This window comes from Pogoniulus pusillus, chromosome 39 (genome assembly GCF_015220805.1).
Source record: "Pogoniulus pusillus isolate bPogPus1 chromosome 39, bPogPus1.pri, whole genome shotgun sequence".
NCBI lineage: Eukaryota > Metazoa > Chordata > Aves > Piciformes > Lybiidae > Pogoniulus > Pogoniulus pusillus.
The window spans coordinates 8,495,338-8,511,317 of record NC_087302.1 but is presented as its reverse complement, the minus strand read 5'-3'; the positions used below and the strand labels follow the sequence as shown (position 1 = coordinate 8,511,317).

The 15,980-nt window shown below is 60.2% G+C and overlaps 1 long non-coding RNA gene across 2 annotated transcripts; it reads left to right on the top strand.

The window, feature by feature from the left end:
* Nucleotides 1-29: 29 nt before the first annotated feature.
* Nucleotides 30-3,287, top strand: LOC135191404 (uncharacterized). 2 transcript variants are annotated; one of them, XR_010308813.1, is made up of 3 exons: nucleotides 30-228; nucleotides 1,838-1,959; nucleotides 2,064-3,287. It is a non-coding gene; the product is annotated as an uncharacterized LOC135191404 (long non-coding RNA). The 2 variants fall into 2 exon arrangements; XR_010308812.1 differs by having other exon boundaries at nucleotides 2,041-3,287.
* Nucleotides 3,288-15,980: the final 12,693 nt, after the last annotated feature.

Genomic DNA, 15,980 nt, shown 5'->3' with positions numbered 1-15,980 from the left:
CTCACTGCCTGGCAGCAGCTCTGGGGCAGCATTCCTGGCACTTCAGAGGAGCTTTCTAGGAAGAGAAGCCTTCTGCCTGTGAACTGCCAACACCTCTCCTGTCCCCAGGGCTCAGCTCCACGGCTCGACTGACACAGAACTGCTCAGCTTTGGAGACTGAGAGAGACAAACGAGCAATTTGCCAGGAAAGGATCCCCCGGGAACCCTCCCTCCAGTCACTCTAATTGGGTGAGCTCAGGGTGGCTTTAATTGCTCTGCTCAAGGTGCAGCTTCATCCCCTCCTCCCTTTTTTGTCTCACCTCTCTCTCCTTTCCCCTCTTCCTTCTCAGCACCGTTTCTCCACCTGCTCTTCCTCCAGCATCTCCCCGGGCAGTTTTTCCCCAATATCTCTTGGAAATGGTGAAAGTTGAAGGCTCCAATCCTGTTTGGGTCCCCCAGGCCTGAGAGGTTCTGTAAGGCTTTGGTGCTTCCCAGAGGGTGCTGAACTGGCATGGAGACGCCCTGGGCTCCCCCGGGGTGGGATGCAGAGGCACCGGGAGTGGGAGAGCATCTGCTGGTGGTGGTGTGGCCAGCAGGAGAGGTGTGCTGGAGCCCTGCACCCAGCACTGCTGGGCCTGCACCTCCAGTACTGGGCTCAGTTTGGGCTGCTCACTCCGAGAAGGACACTGAGAGGCTGGAACATGTCCAGAGAAGAGCAGCGAAGCTGCTGAGGGGTCTGGGGAGCAGGGCTGGGCAGGAGAGAGTAAGCAGACACCAGATCTGTGGCTCACTCATGGTCCTGCAGGACCCAGCAGAAGCACTGAGCTGAAGTCCAAGTCCCCTTTGTAACGAGTACAGAAAGCAGTTAAAGCTCAATTGATCAGCCAAGAAGATCCTCTTAACACTCCTTAAACCCTCACATCTGTTTGTAATCAATAATTCAGCCAGTGGATATTAATGAGTGCAGGAGGGTGAGAAGGCAGCACAGGAGCTCCATGGGGACATGAAGCTGCCAAGAACCATGAGCTGGAGGAGTGGCTGTGGCCACAGCTGTGCTTTCCTGGCACCAACATGTGCCCAGGGCACCACCAGCCCATGGCCCTCAGCTCCACATCTCCATGGCTGTGAAGCTCCTGCAGGGATGGGGACTCCACCACTGCCCTGGGCCAGGCCTGGACAACCCTTTTGGGGAAGAAGTTATTCCTCATGTCCAACCTGAACCTCCCATGGGGCAGCTTGAGGCCATTTCATAGAATCATAGAATCATAGAATCAACCAGGTTGGAAGAGACCTCCAAGATCATCCAGTCCAACCTAGCACCCAGCCCTAGCCAGTCAACCAGACTGTGGCATCAAGTGCCTCATCCAGTCTCTTCTTGAACATCTCCAGAGACGGTGACTTGTTCCTTGGCAGCAGAGCCCAACCCTCACCTGGCTGCAGCCTCCTGTCAGGCAGCTGCAGAAAGCAGTGAGGTCTCCTCTCAGCCTCCTCTTCGCCACACCAAACACCCTCAGCTGCTGCTCCCCAGCCCCTGCCCCAGCTCTGTTGCCCTTCTCTGGACCCACTCCAGCCCCTCAGTGCTCTTCCTGTGATGAGGAGCCCAAACCACTCCTGCACAGCCACTTTCAGATGCTCCATTCCAGAGCTTGCTGCATCTGTCAGGTCCTCACACTGGTGTGGAAGCTTTGCTCTGTGTTTTCCCACGTTCCTGCTCCACTGTGGGGTGTCAGGGAGGAAGCAGGTACCCAGCTCTGGGCTGGCCAGCAGGCTCAGGCTGTGCCTCCAGCAGCTCTGGCTCTGGGCAGCAGGACTGGCTGTCACAGGCCACTAATTGTTGGGTTTCTCTGTTTTTAATCAGAGCAAGCAGCTGCTGTGCCCAGGGCACCAGGGGCTGCTCCTGGCACTCGCTGTGAGCTGTCAGCCCAGGACCTTCTCCGTGATCAATCGAAGGAGCCAGCTGGAGTCAGACCAAGATTGAGAGTGAGTAATGCACTGGGAGGAGTGGGGGGCACCAGCAGCTCTAGATGGGGCTGAGGGGTGGACCCCCTGGTACCCAGCCAGGCTGCGGTGGTCCTCCCGTGCAGATGGCACCCCTGCCTCTGGGACGTGCCAACCCTGCAGCATGGGCACACCAGGAGGTGTCCAGCTCCCAGGCCAGCCAGTTCTGCACCGAAAGGACACCACAGGGTCCCCCGGGAGCCTTCTCTCCGGGCTGAGCAACCCCAGCTCCCTCTGCCTGTCCTCACAGCAGAGGTGCTCCAGCCTCCTCTGGACCCTCTCCACGAGCTCCGTGTCCTTCCCACCTTGAGCACTCCAGAGCTGGACGCAGCACCACAGGTGAGGTCTCCCCAGAGCAGAGGGGCAGAATCCCCTCCGCGGCCCTGCTGGCATCGCTGGTGGCGCAGGCTGCTCGCCAGGCTCCCGCACCCAGCCCTGCTGAGCTCTCTCCGCCCGGCCCCGGCCCCGGCCCCGCTCCGCAGCTCGCCCCGGGAGCGCTCCCGGCAGCCGCTCCTTCATTCCCCTCCCGTTGCTCCCGAGCAGCCCCTGCCTGACTCAGCCTCTGCCTTTTAACTACCTGCAGCGACCACTCCGTGGCCAGTAAAGAGCGCAGGAGCAAGTCCCTGGTCGTGCTGTCCGCGATCCTTTTCCTGCCCGTTACCCTGCTCGGATTTCTCCCAGCGCAGCCCCAGCTGTGGCGGGGAAGGAGCCAAGCACAGCTCCCCCCCCGCGCTGTCACGCGTGGAGCTCCTCCTGCTCGCCCCAGCCCAGCTGCTGGCTTTGAGGGCATGGAAGGTACCTCCCTGTGGGTCTGCCAGGAGGAACCTCCACTGCTGGGGGCTCAGGCTGCAGCTTCATGGAGTCACAGAATGGGTTGGAAGGGACCCTAAAGACCACCCAGTGTCAACCCCCTGCCCTGGGCAGGGACACCTCCCCTAGCCCAGATTGCTCAGAACCTCATCCAGCTTGGCCCTGGACACTTCCAGGGAGGGGACATCTACAGCTGCCCGCGGGCAACTCATTCCAAGTGCCTCAGCACCCTGACTGGAGCAGGCTGCCCAGGGGAGTTGTGGATTTCAGATCCACTCAGACACGTCCCGGGGCAGCCTGCTCTGGGTGCGGCTGTGTGAGCAGGGGGTGGCACTGGATGGTCCCCAGAGGTCCCTTGCGACCCCCTGCACGCTGGGGTCCTGTGAAAGCCCTGCCAGGCTGCTCCCCAGGGGCTGGCTGTTGTCTTCTCTTGTTGCCTGTAAATCCTCAGCGTGCCTAAAGCCTCTCTGCTGATAGGGAGCCTAACGCTGAGCCCTGAATAAACCTGCTGCAGCTCCCGGGCTTAGCCTGCTGCCTGTAATGTTCTTAGCCAGCCTCAGCCTCACAAATCTCCATATTTCCCAGGGATAAACACCTCTCCTCCCTCTGTCTTCTCCTCCCTGACTGGTTTTCCCCGGGGGGCAGTGCCAGACTCTGCTTGCTGCAGGGCAGCTGAGGTGCCCTGGTCCCACTGTGCCTCCTCTGCTGGGGGCTGCACACCCAGCATGGTTTGCCTTAATCACTGAGTCACAGACAGCAGTGGGCTGGCAGGGACCCCTGAAGGGCATCTTGCCCAATGCCCCTGCAGGCAGCAGGGACATCCCCAGCCAGAGCAGGCTGCCCAGGCCCACAGCAAGTCTGACCTTGAATGGCTCCAGAGATGGGATCTCAACCACCTCTCTGGGCAGCCTGGGGCAGGGTCTCACCACCCTCACTGTGCAGAGCTTCCTCCTAATGTCCAACCTAACTCTGCCCTGCTCCAACTTCAGGCCATTGCCTCTCATCCTATCCCCACAGGCCCTTCTGAACAGTCCCTCCCCAGCTCTCCTGGAGCCCTTTTGGGCACTGGAAGGCTGCTCTAAGGTCTCCTGGAGCCTTCTCCAGGCTGAACAACCCCAATTCTCCCAGCCTGCCCCCATAGCAGAGGTTCTCCAGCCCTTTGCCCACCTTCGTGGCCTCCCCTGGACCCTCCCCAGCAGGTCCACATCCTTCCTGTGTTGAAGACTCTGGAGCTGGACACAGGGGCAGGATCCCCTGAGCATCATTCAGCTGGGCTGGTCCTGTCTGGAGATGGGGATGGAAGGGTGCTGCTGAGGCTGGCACCAAGGGATGGCTGTCAGACCCCTGTGCCGTGGATGTGGTAATGCTGAGCTGAGCAGTGAGCTCAGCAGGACCTAGTGGGCATCAGTGCCATGGTAACCACCCAGCAGTGAGGTGTGGCAGCCTGCTCTGGACAGGCTGCATCCCCTCCAGCGCTTCTGTGGAGGGTCTGGGTTCACCTGAGCTGGCTCAGGCAGGGGCTGCTCAGTTCTACCTCAGTTCAGCTGTGGTGCTGCTGCTCCCCGTGGGACCTCAGATGCAAATCGAGCTGAAATCCCCACCCTGGCTCACACCTTTGCCTCTTGAGCTGCTGCTGGTGCAGGAAGCCAAAGAGCACTCCAGAGCTGTGCATGGCAGAGAGAAGGCTGCACTGGAACAGGACCAAGCTGAAGAAGCTCAAAGCTGTCCCAGCCTTGAGAACATCTGGAGCTGTGCTGTCACACGAGGTGTGCTGGGGCAAGGCCTCTTTGAGGCTGTCTCAGCAGCTAGGGGAGGTCCAGAGGCAGCTGCTGGGCAGGGGCAGGGTTGCCAGGAACCGGCAGTGGTCTCCTGCTGCACAGGGACCTGTGCTGCTGTGAGTGCTGGGATGGAGCTGTGGCCATGGCACACACTTGCCCGAGGCTCTGCAGCAGCCCAGAGGTGCTGCATGTCTGCTTCTCACCACGCTGGGGCTGCTCACAGCTCTCCTGCCCATCTCCAGGAAGAGCACAGGTGGACAAGGAGGAAAAGAGACGGTGGAAGGGAAGAGGTTGAGGAGTGAAGGGAAGAGGAGGGAGGCAGGCTGGGATTGCTCCTAAAGCATTGGGGGGGCGAGGATGTAGATCAGCAGAATTGGTGAGGGACAGACCATAAAGCAGAGATAAAAAGGGATTATAATTGATGATGCTCAGTAAAAATATCCTGGGAACTGGGTTATGAGGAAGGATTCATCCTCTCAGCAGCTCCACGCACTCTAAAGATGATAAATGACAATGAGGATTCCTCCTCCTGCCTGAGCTGGAACATTCCCTCTGCCTTGGAGCTCTCTCCAAGTCCTTCCCACGCCCCTCTTGTTCCTGGCTTGCACTGTTTGCTGTCTACAGAGGACAGGAGACCTCCAGCCCCATACGGGGACAATGCACTGAGTTGTGTGTGGCCTCAGCTCTGTGTGTGTGCTGCAATGCTGCAGCAGGACTTCTGCCAGCACCCCTGGGGTGCTGTTTGTCCCTCCTATCCTCCTGCCCATCTTGACTGGTTGCTGTTGTCCCTTGCACCATGCAGACAGTGTCTGAGTGGCTCCAGCTGCTGCAGCAGAACTGATTCAAGCAACTTCAAGAGAGATGGAGAACTGCTGGAGAGAGGCCATAGAAGGTTCTGGAGATGCTGAGTGCCTGGAGCAGCTCTGTGAGGGGCAAAGGCTGAGAGCCCAGGGGCTGAGCCTGCACAAGAGCAGCCCCAGAGGGGATGTGCTCAGTGCTCAGCAAGGGCTGAAGGGTGAGGGGCAAGAGGCTGGGGCCAGACTCTGCTCAGCAGCAGGACAGAGAGCAATGGGCACAAACAGAACCCAGGAGGTTCAACCTGAGCAGGAGGAGAAACCTGTTTGGTGTGAGGCTGATGGAGGCCTGGAGCAGGCAGCCCAGGGAGGTTGTGGAGTCTCCTTCTCTGCAGAGCTTCCAACCTCCCCCTGGGCATTGTGCCCCTGGGCAAGCTGCTGTGGGTGCCTGCTGGAGCAGGGGTTGGACTGGGTGAGCTCCAGAGGCCACTTCCAACCGCACCATGCTGGGATTCTGGGATCCCAGTTAGAGGAGCTGCAGTGTGGATCCATTTGTCTTCTGAACCTGGAGGAGGAGGAGGAGGAGGAAGAGGAGGAGGAGGAGGAGGAGGAGGAGGAGGAGGAGGAGGAGGAGGAGGAGGAGGAGGAGGAGGAGGAGGAGGAGGAGGAGGAGGAGGAGGAGGAGGAGCACTGCCAGGGAGGGAGCTGCTCAGCCACGTGCTGGGGCCGACCCCACATCCTAGTCCCAGCTGCAGCAGGAGTTGGCCTCTGCCCAGCTGCAGGCTGCAGAGCAAGGTAAAAACGTGGATTAGCTGCTCAGAAGGTGGATTTAAAGTGTTAGGAGAGGGGAATGAAGCCAAAACTTTCTTTAAAGCCGCGCAGGCAGCTCTGGCAACTCTTCCCTCCCCTCTGCACAAAGCCAGCCCGCTGGGTTTCTCCTTTGATAAGAGCCCTTGATGCCTCCGTGCCTCCAAGCACCAAATAAAAGGTTTAATTACCCACTGCCAGGCAGCAGCAGCTCTGCTGACAGCGGGGAGGTGCCTTCTGCCCACAGCTGGGGAAGGAAAAGCCTCCTACAAAAGCAGCCGTTCCCGTTTCATCTGCACACGCAGCCACTCCTCTGCTGCTGCTCTGGGGCCGCTGGGCAGAGTCCTCTCCGAGCCCTCCACACCTCCTGGTGCTCTGCCTGCAGCCCAAGCCGTGCTCCAACAGGTGCCTTTGGGCTCCTCATGCCCAGAGCACAGAGGTGAGGGCAGCCCCACCGAAGGGGCAGCGCTGGACCACCTCAAAGTGGCTTTTAAAGTTGTATGAGAGAATCTTCTCCTTTCTCTGCTGCCCTCCTCCCCAAAGGTCTTGATTTCCCAGTGAGTGATGGATGTGACAGCAGCGATGCCACTCACTGCTGCCTCTCCTGCTGCCCAGCTCTGCCTCCCCTGCCCTAAGGTTTTGCCTTCCTTTGTCCATCTGTCACACCGAGGACACTGCCGGGGATGGCCAGAGCTGCTGCCGCGGCTGTGAGCTCAGCTGCTGAGCGCTTCTCCATCCTCCCCATCCTTCCCCACGGACCACAGCAAAGGGAGGTTGTGGGGCAGGGCGAGGGAGGGGAAAGGAACCAGCCCAGAGAGAAGGTCTGAGAGCAGCCCCGTGGGGGAGGGCTGGAGGGAGCCGGCAGCAGGCAGGGGGCGGTGGCCACTGGGCAAGATAAACGGACCGCAGAAAATCCTCTGCTTGCAAACTTGCTGGGGATAAAAATGATTTAAGGAGACGCCGTCAAGATAAAAATCATATCTGCTCAAGAACAACTCCTCACGAGTGTTATTCATAGTGCCTGAGATTGCAGCGCTGGGCAGGGCTCTAAAATACTGCGTTTGCCGCTCGCTGCTGCCTCCAGTTGCTGCTGCCTGCTCGGTCAGGAGTACAGAGCTGCCTCGGCAGGTCAGCAGCAAGCCCTGGGGGCAAGCAGAGCCACCCAAGCCTTGGTGTCCCTGGATTCGCTCCTTGGCATCCTCGGGAGTGAGGCTCTGCTTCCCCACCTCGTTGCTGTGTTGATCCCAGCGCTGCTGCTGCTGGACTCTTGCAGAGCCTCTTCCCAGAGCGCCCCATGAGCAGAGCCAGGCTGGGCTGAGGCAGCAGTGAAAGCCTCCAAACACTGCTGCCTCCTCTGCACCCCCGGGGAGCGTGCTCTGGCTGCCGGATGAAAGCCTTCTCCAGCATCACAGACCTCCTCCCTGGGTGTTTAATTACAGGCTGTGATCCTCTTGTCTCCTAATCTTCTCTTGCCGACATCAAGGCGCTGCTCACCCAGGGCCCAGGCTCTGCTCATCAGCGCTGCAGGATCTGGCCTCCATGGCTGTCCCTGCCGGGTTGGTGGGAGCTGTCCCTGCCCACAGCAGGAGGTTGGAGCTGGATTATCTTTGAGGTCACTCCCAACCCATTCCATGATTCTCTGGCATCTCAGTGTCCCCTCACCACCTCCTCACTCCTAGGCAGGGCTTGGATCCAGCTGCAGAGCTGCAGGACAGGAGGCAGCAGCAGGTGGCTGCAGTTGCAGTGGTGAATCTGATTCATGTGGGGAGCCCAAAGAGCCAGAGGTGTCCCCAGGCAGGGCTGGAACTGAGCTTGGTCTGATGGTTTCTAAGTCCTGGAAGTTTTGCCACCTCTATGAAGGTTTTGTTGAAGCCAAGCCCAAGCCCTGGCTGCTCCTGCTGGGTGTGTGCCACCCCCAGGAGCTGCTCTGACCACCCGCCCAGAGTCACTCCAGCACCAGCTCGTTTGTATTTACCTTCTTCATCCTTCATTCCCAAGCCCATTGCTGCTTTGGAATCAGAACTGGACCCAGCAGCCAGCAGCATCTTTAACCTGCTGTTACATCCTCAGCTCTGCCTTCAAAGCAGGTGCCTTAAAACACAGCAGCAACTCTCCCTTTTCAGCCTTCCAGCAGGCCAGGCAGGGAAAATAAATCTTCATGCAGCTGAATGATGTCAAATGCTGGGAATGAGCCCAGAGAGAGCAACAGAAACGGGGGGGGGGGGGGGGGGGGGGCTGCAAAGTGAGACCTGCAGCAGGGGCTGGGAACACCAAAGCTGAGCAGCTCAAACCCTGGATGCAGTTTCAGGCTCCTCACTGCAAGAAGGACATTGAGGGGCTGGAGCTTGTCCAGCAGTGAAGCTGGTGGAGGGTCTGGAGAAGAGGCCTGGCGAGGAGCAGCTGAGGGAGCTGGAGTTGTGCAGCCTGGAGAAGAGGAGGCTGAGGGGAGGCCTCCAGGCTCTTCGTACCAGCTCGAGTCACACTTTGCACACACAGCACCTCTGGAAACCTGCTTCTGCCTTAGTGAAATGGGAGCTGGGCACAGCAAAACCCTTCCCCAGGAGACCTCAGGGCTGGAGGGGTTCTGCCCAGCCAAAGCTCTCTCAGTCCAGAGGAGCATCCCTCACACGAGGGAGCAGGCAGAGAGCAGGAGGAGGCAGCAGAGCTCCTGCTCCGGGGAGCTCCTGCTTGTTACCAAACTTCTTGCACACACAGAACAACAAAGAAGTGAGGCACAGAGATAATTAAGGCCATAATTGTACAGACACAACTGCTTAATTATGCTTCTCCTCTTTAAACCTGACAGAATCTGCTTACAAGGTGCGAGCAGGAGGGGAGGCTGCCCATATGCCAGGCCATCTGCGGCGCCGCCGGCGGCGAGACAGCCCCCACAGCCCCCACAGCCCCTCTGCTGTGGCCCAGGAGCAGCAGGAGGAGCTTGCCCAGGTGCTGGGGAAGAGAGAATCCTGAGCTCAAACCAGCCAGGTGCTGGTGGCTGACTGCCCATCCTGGCTGGCAGTGCCTTGCATGTCCTGCCCAGGGTGGCACTGGCAGGGCCACCAACTCCTCTTGTGCTCCTCAGAAGCATGGAGCTCTGAGGCTTTGAGCTCCGCTCCCTGCACCACCCACAGCACCCTCTGTGGTAGGACGTGGGAGGCGAGGACAGACAGACAGCAAGGATTAATGAAGCCAGAGAAGAAGGCAGTGGGAGCCCTGGCCCAGGCTCCTGTGTCCTGAGAGTCCAGCTGAAGTCGTGAGGCTGGCAGGAAGAGGGCTCTGAGCTGCTGATTGTGTTCTTGGTATTGATTTGTCCCCCACAGGTCTCCACTCACAGAGGTTCCAGCCTGGGCTGGGCACAGGACAGCCACAGGTGGGCCCAGGGCAGCAACTCAGTGAGGTGAGGAGAAGGGAGCCAGGTTGTGGCTGCACCAGGGACAGGCTGGCAGAGGCAGGGCAGGTGTGGAGGGAAAGGGCAGTGCCTGGATCCTGGGAATGTGCATCCTCGGCAGCAAGAAGCAGCAGAGGAGTGGCCAGAGCTCAGCAGCCTCCACCTGCCTCCAGGAAAAGAGCTGGAGAGAAGCTGCTGGGGGGGCAGGAGGCAGGGAAAGCCCAGCAAGGGTGGGAGGCAGCAGGGTGAGGGCAGAGGCTAATCTGGGGCCATCTGAGGGACTGGCAGCAGCTAGGGCATGCCTTGGGCTTTGCTCTCAGTAAAGGCTGGTTGGAGCCTTGGGAAGATTTCTGCCAGGGATAGGAGCTGGTTAAGTTCATCAGGTCTTGGTGTGCCAGGGTCAGGGCTGCCCAGCACTTGGCACAAACCAATTGTCTTGAGCCAGCTACAGAATGATCCTGGTTCTGGGCCAGTGTGGTCTGTCCCCAGCACCGTGGTGCCTCCTCTGTGCTGAACCAGCCCTGGCACCCCCATCGCGGCAGTGCCCTCCTTTGGCGATGTGATGGCCGAGCCCCCCGGGGGCCAGGGGTGTCCCGGGCAGGGGAAGGTTTTGTTTGTGTATCTGCTGCCCTTTCATCGACGGCCGCGGTGTGGAGAGCTGCTAATGAAGTGCTGAAGATGGATCGTGGCCGGGCTGTGTTACACAGGGCTCGCAGGACACTTAATTACCCTGAGCAGCTCCGCTGCAGTGAATACTTCATAAAGCAAACGCCAGCAGTGAATTATTCATTACCCATTTATCAGGGGCAGCTGTGGTAGAACCTCTGGGGCAGGGCTCGAGCGTGGGCTCCCCTTGCCAGCCTCCCACGGGCAGGGGCAGGCAGGGCCATGCACCTGCTCATCATCACCAGCAGCGTGGGACTCGTGAGGGCAGGCCCCCAGGGGGGTCCTCTGGGGGTGGGTTTGGGGGGGAACCTGTTCCCTAAAGCCTTACTCAGTTGTGCTGAGCCACAGCAAGCACTGGAGGAACCCAGCAAAGGGCAGGGAAGGGTTTGGAGAGCTGGTGAGGGAGTGTGGCTGCTGCTCTGCTGGGCAGGAGGGGAGCAGGACAGGCTGGCTGCAGAGGAGTGCTGTGCGGTCCCCCAGAGGGGCAGCGCCGTGCCCTGGCAGCTGGATTCAAGGTGGCAGCTTGGCTGCTGCCGGGGGACACCCAGGGATGGCTCATTCCCCTGTTCCAGGGCCGAGGGGAGGGAGGGGAGGCAGGCAGGGAGCCAATCAGCAGGCACGGAGGTGCTTTAAATGCACCTGCCTGGCTAATTGGCTTGGCACGTCCTAAGCAGGCAGAAATAAGATCCGCCTGAGCTCCGAGGCTGCTTAAAGAGGGAAGCCTGGGGAGGAGGAGCTGCGGTGGGCAGCTCAGCTGCGGGCCAGGGGCAGCGCTGGCTGCTCTGCCAGCAGCGGAGGTGCCCGTGGCCGGCTGGAGGCTGAGCAGGGGCCAGGCTGTCGCGGCGCAAGGAATAGGCTCTGCTGCCATCTACCTCTGCCAGGCTCCCCGGCAGCCAGCTCTGGTGCCATGGGGGAGGCTCTGTGCGCCCGGGGCTGCTGCTGCCCTCCGGGGGCTGCCCTGCTGCTCTTGAGCCCCAAAACATCCCGAGCTGCCGTTGCCCCCTCCCTGCAAGCGCTCGAGGCCGGGCAGGATGGGACCACGAGTGCCGTGAGCGCTTGTTCTGGGGGGAGGTGTCCCCCCGGGACAGGGGTTTGGAACCAGACGATCTTCAAGGTCCCTTCCAACCCAAACCCATGAAACGGCGCTGGGAGGCTTGGGGAGGGGGAGGAACATTTTGGTTTCTCCTCTCCATTCTGATCCTCTCCCTCCTGTGGCATCAGCTCTGCTGCTGCCTCTTTCTGCCTCCTCAGCACTGAGCTGATGGCAGTGCCCAGCTGGGTCCATCCTCCCCGTCTTTGCTGGTGCTCAATTTGTGCTTTTCTGTTATCCCTGAAATCTCTGCTCCCGCTGATGTTCTCCAGACCTTAAAGAATATTTAACCACCTGGTAAATTATTTATCCCTCTGAGGGTTCTGCACTCAGGGCAGCTCTCAGCCCTCCTGGAGAATTAACCAGAGCCATAAATCAAACAGACACCTGAGAAATTTCCCTCTGCCGCTGCTGCTGGCGACCTGGCCCCGAAGTGCCTCTCGCAGGCGGGGAGCTGGGCACTGCCACTTGCTGCTGCCACTTGTTTAGCAGCTTGTTAAAGGCAGAGGTTAAGCAGGCTCCAGAAAATGGCTGAGGCACACCAGGCAGTGGCTCGGGGGGGGGGGGCTGGGTGGCTGCCACCCCCAAGGCCCTTTTTTAAGGCAGGTTTTTAACCTGGGTTCTGCCAAGCACCATCATCAATCCAGTGGTGAGGGCGAAGGTGGCTGAAGGCAGCTCGTGGTCTGCAGCTGGGTATGGTGCCCTGGGCAATGGGCACAGGGATGCTGGGTGGCTTGAGTGGGAGGTGCATGGTGGGACTGCAGCAGCTCCACTGGCATGAAGCCTGGGGACGTGCCCAGCGCAGGGGTGGTGTGCCCTGACCCCTGAGGGGCTGTTGGTGACGCTGGGGTCTGACCTCTGATGGGTTTCCTTGTCATGGACTCACAGGATGGGTTGGGCTGGGAGGGACCTTAAAGTTCATCCTGCTCTAGCCCCCTGCCAGGGGCAGGGACACCTCCCACCACCCAGGCTGCTCAGAGCCTCACCCAGCCTGGGCTTAAACACTTCCAGGCATGAGGCAGCCACAGCTTCTCTGGGCAAGCCATCCCAGTATCTCACAGCTTACAGACCTGCTTGGGCAGGGATGGGGCAAGGTCTCTGCCATCCCCTGCAGTGCTCAAGGCATTTGGGAAGGTTCCTCAGCACCAGCATGAGGCGTCCAGAGAGGGGACAGGAGCTGCTGCCATGCAGTCAGACAAGTCCCAACTCCACCTTCCTGAAGAAATTGACTCATTCGTCCCCCTTTGGGATGATGCAAAACTGCAGCCAGCGCCCTGGGGGCTCCCTGCCTCCGGCGCCGCCCCAGCCCTTTGCCCGGCTGGGCCCTGCTGTTTATTGCTCGTGGAAAGGAGAGTTTTGGGCTCCTCACGTCTGTCTGGCCGGCAGCAAGCCACGAGTGAGGGAGAAGGAGCCTGCAGCAGCCAGCTGGAGGGAGCTGAGAGAAGCACAAGGTAATAGAGGTATTTATTAAAGCAGGGAGGAAATTTATATGCTATTCCTGCTTCTCCTGCTCTCAGTCACGGCCAAGGGGAGAGCAGGAGTGGGAAGCCAGGCAGGAATCGCCAGAGCTCTGCTTTCTGCCCATTTGTCAGTCTGATGAACAAGAAAAACACAGGCGGGCTTGAGGCAGGAGAAAGAGTCTGGAGGAGGCTGCTGCCTGTCCCTCCACGGCCACTCGCGGCCAGAAACAGCCTCGGGGTTAGGAGGAAGCTGCTCTGGATCCCTCTCCTGGGGCTGGGGGATTGTGTCAGCACAGGGCTGGGGGGACCTGGGGCTCCCATGTTGATGGCTGTGAGCTGTGAATGGGAGGACCAGGATGAGGAAGGTGGGGAAGGGAGAAGAGGGTTTGGAGAGGGCAGGCTGGAGGAGAACCCTGGCAGGGGGATGGGGATGGTCTCCGTGTCCAGATCCACCACCCCAGCTCCTGCATCCTCCCTCAGCAAGCACATCCCCTCCCTCCGCCCGCCCCCCCCCCCCCCCCCCCCCCCCCCCCCCCCCCCCCCCCCCCCCCCCCCCCAACCCTGGAGCTTATCTGAAGTGTTTGGTGTCTACCAGAGAAGAGCTCTAGGGAGTAAAAAACCTCCAAGTATTAAGTGCTAATAATTCCCCACTTTTATTTGCAGTTATCCACCTACACGGGAGAGGCTGAGCTTCTGCTGACACTTTCTTGCTGGAAATTGAATGCTGCCTGAATCATCCAGCCAGGGCCATTTGTTCATAAAAGTAAGGAATTGCAGTTTGAATCTTTTTATTGCTGCTAACATGACACAGGCAGCGCTGATGGATTCCAGGAGCCTCTGCACCGGCTGAGCATGTCCCCGCTGGGATGTGCTACACACCTGCCTGCTCATCCACCCCTCCCCCGGCGGTGCCAGCGCTGCCTGGGGCTCAGCCCCGTGGAGGAGAAGCTGCTGGGGCTGTGCACTGTGTCCCCAGCATGTCTCCTGGTACTGGCACAGGGCAGCCTTGGTCTCTCCCAAGTTGCAGTCCCAAGAGCTCTTCCCCTGAGGGGCAGCTTCTGGGGGCTGTGCACCCCAGAGAGGGGCTGGGGCAGGGTCTGCACCCCCAGCACTGGGAGGGTGATGGCACAGAGGGACCGGGGGAGGTTCAATCTTAATCTGGTTGTTTCCAGCGCTGCTGGTGTGGCTGGACACGGAGATGTATTTCCCCTTGGCAGAGACAAATGGGCAGTGCCAGGCCCTCGGGCACCCTGGCGGCCGCGGCCGCGCTCGGACATGATGAATGCGTCCCGGGAGAAGCGCCGGGAAGAGATGTGCCAGCCTGAGGGGACCGGCCCCGGGGCAGGGCAGTGCCGATATCGTGGAACCAGGCCAGGACCCTGCCACAAGCCCTGCAGCCTCGTCGCTGCCATCGGGTGCAGGCTCCCGGTCCGTGCCCGACGGCTGCTGGGCAGGGCCCGCGGACAGCTCCTTCCCAGCTCCTGCTCCCCGTCCCCGCGGATGCCTCCGAATTAGAGCTGGCCTTGCCTGCGAGCTGCTTTCCCCCGACTGCTGCTCGCACGAACGAGAACTGATTGGAAACGAACTGAGGCAGTTCCCGCAGCCCGCCCGGGGCAGTGCCGGGCCGGGGAGGAGCCGAGCAGGGAAGAGTGAGACGCTGAAATGCCCTCCGGGCCCCAGTTCTCAGCTGTCTCCATCGCCTGGCTGAGGCTGGCTGCTGCCCTCAACTGCCTGTGAGTTTAGGAGGTAGCAGCCAGGGGCTGCCGAGCCCCGTCCGTAGAAAAGAGGCTGGAGCACAGGTCAGAAATTCAGGCTCCTGCTGCTTCCCTCTTAATCTCCTGTTAAGTGATCTGTCTTCTGATTGCTTTTGTCAGCTCTCTCAATTTAATAACTGAACTAAACATCTTCTGCTGTTGTTGGCATATAAATAAGTGCTGGATCGATGGAGAACATCTTTAAGAGCTCTGCATTTGCAAGAGGAGGGCAGCGTGGCCTGGCAGGCAGCGGCAGCAGGGCTGTGGTTGCTCCCCTCTGGGCAGCAGGGGCTGGGACAAGCTGAGCTGCACCAAAGCCACAACCCCTCTGGGAGGAGAATTCTGCTGCTGCAAGGTTGCATGGATGAGGGCAGAGGGGTGCAGGCTGCTTGGCTGCTGCACTGCTCCTCTGCCTCCCTGGGTTCGGAGGAAGCAAAGCTGCAGCTGGCACCAGTGCAGGGATTTCATGGATTGGGCTGGAAGGGATTTTGAGGATCATCCAATTCCAACCCCCTGGGGAAAAAGCTCCTGCAGGAGTGGCCAGGGACTGGCACAAGCTGCCCAGGGAGGTGGTGGAGTCCCCATCCCTGGAGGTGTGTGGCCATGGCACCTGGGGACAGGGTTCAGTGGCCATGGTGGCACTGGGCTGGTGTTGGACTGGGTGACCCTAAAGGCCTTTGTCAACCAACCCAATTCTTGACCTTCTCAAGACAGCCCAAGAGAAAGGACAAGCTCTGAGGGTTTGTATTTTCTTCTCTGTGCTGCTGCTGTTTATTTGCTATCTTTAATCCCTACTTGCTGTCTGGCCAGGCCTTGCTGCTGCCACCAGGACCCTCCGGTGTGAACATGCACAGCAAAGCTCTCGGGGTCCAGCCTCCCCCTGCCGGGTGGGCAGCATCTGGCCCGAGCGGAGGTGAAAGGAAACTTCTCTGCCCTGGAGCCAGGAGGAGGAGAAAAGAAAGAACTGAGCGAGAGCCTTCAGCGTCTGTGAGCAAATATTTACAGGATCCGAGAGGAAAAAACCCTCTCCAGTGCTGCCTGGGAGGGGGAGAGGCAGGCTGGAGGCGCAGCCTGCTCGCAGCTCCTCTCTCAGGCTGAGTTAGCAGCGCTGCAGGGCGCCGCGGCCGTGCCAGCAGCCAGCTCCAGCCAGCCCCGGCCCGGGGCGCTGGCCAGGGGCAGCCAGGATGGCCCCGGCCATGGATTCCTGCTTCTGGGGGGTCTGCAGCGCTGCTTGGCTGTTCCTAGGTTGGGAAGCAAGGGCTGGGTGCTCCTGCACCGCTCCCTCCAGCCAGGGAAAGGGCAGCAGGGAGCCTGCTCCAGGGGCGAGGAGGAGAACAGTGCAGGTTGGGGGTTCCACTGCCTGCTGCTGGCTGAACTCCGTGTGAACAAAGCCGGGGGGGGGGGGGGGGGGGTGCTCTGGGGACAGCCCCCAAAAGCTGAGCAGCTCCAAGGAGCT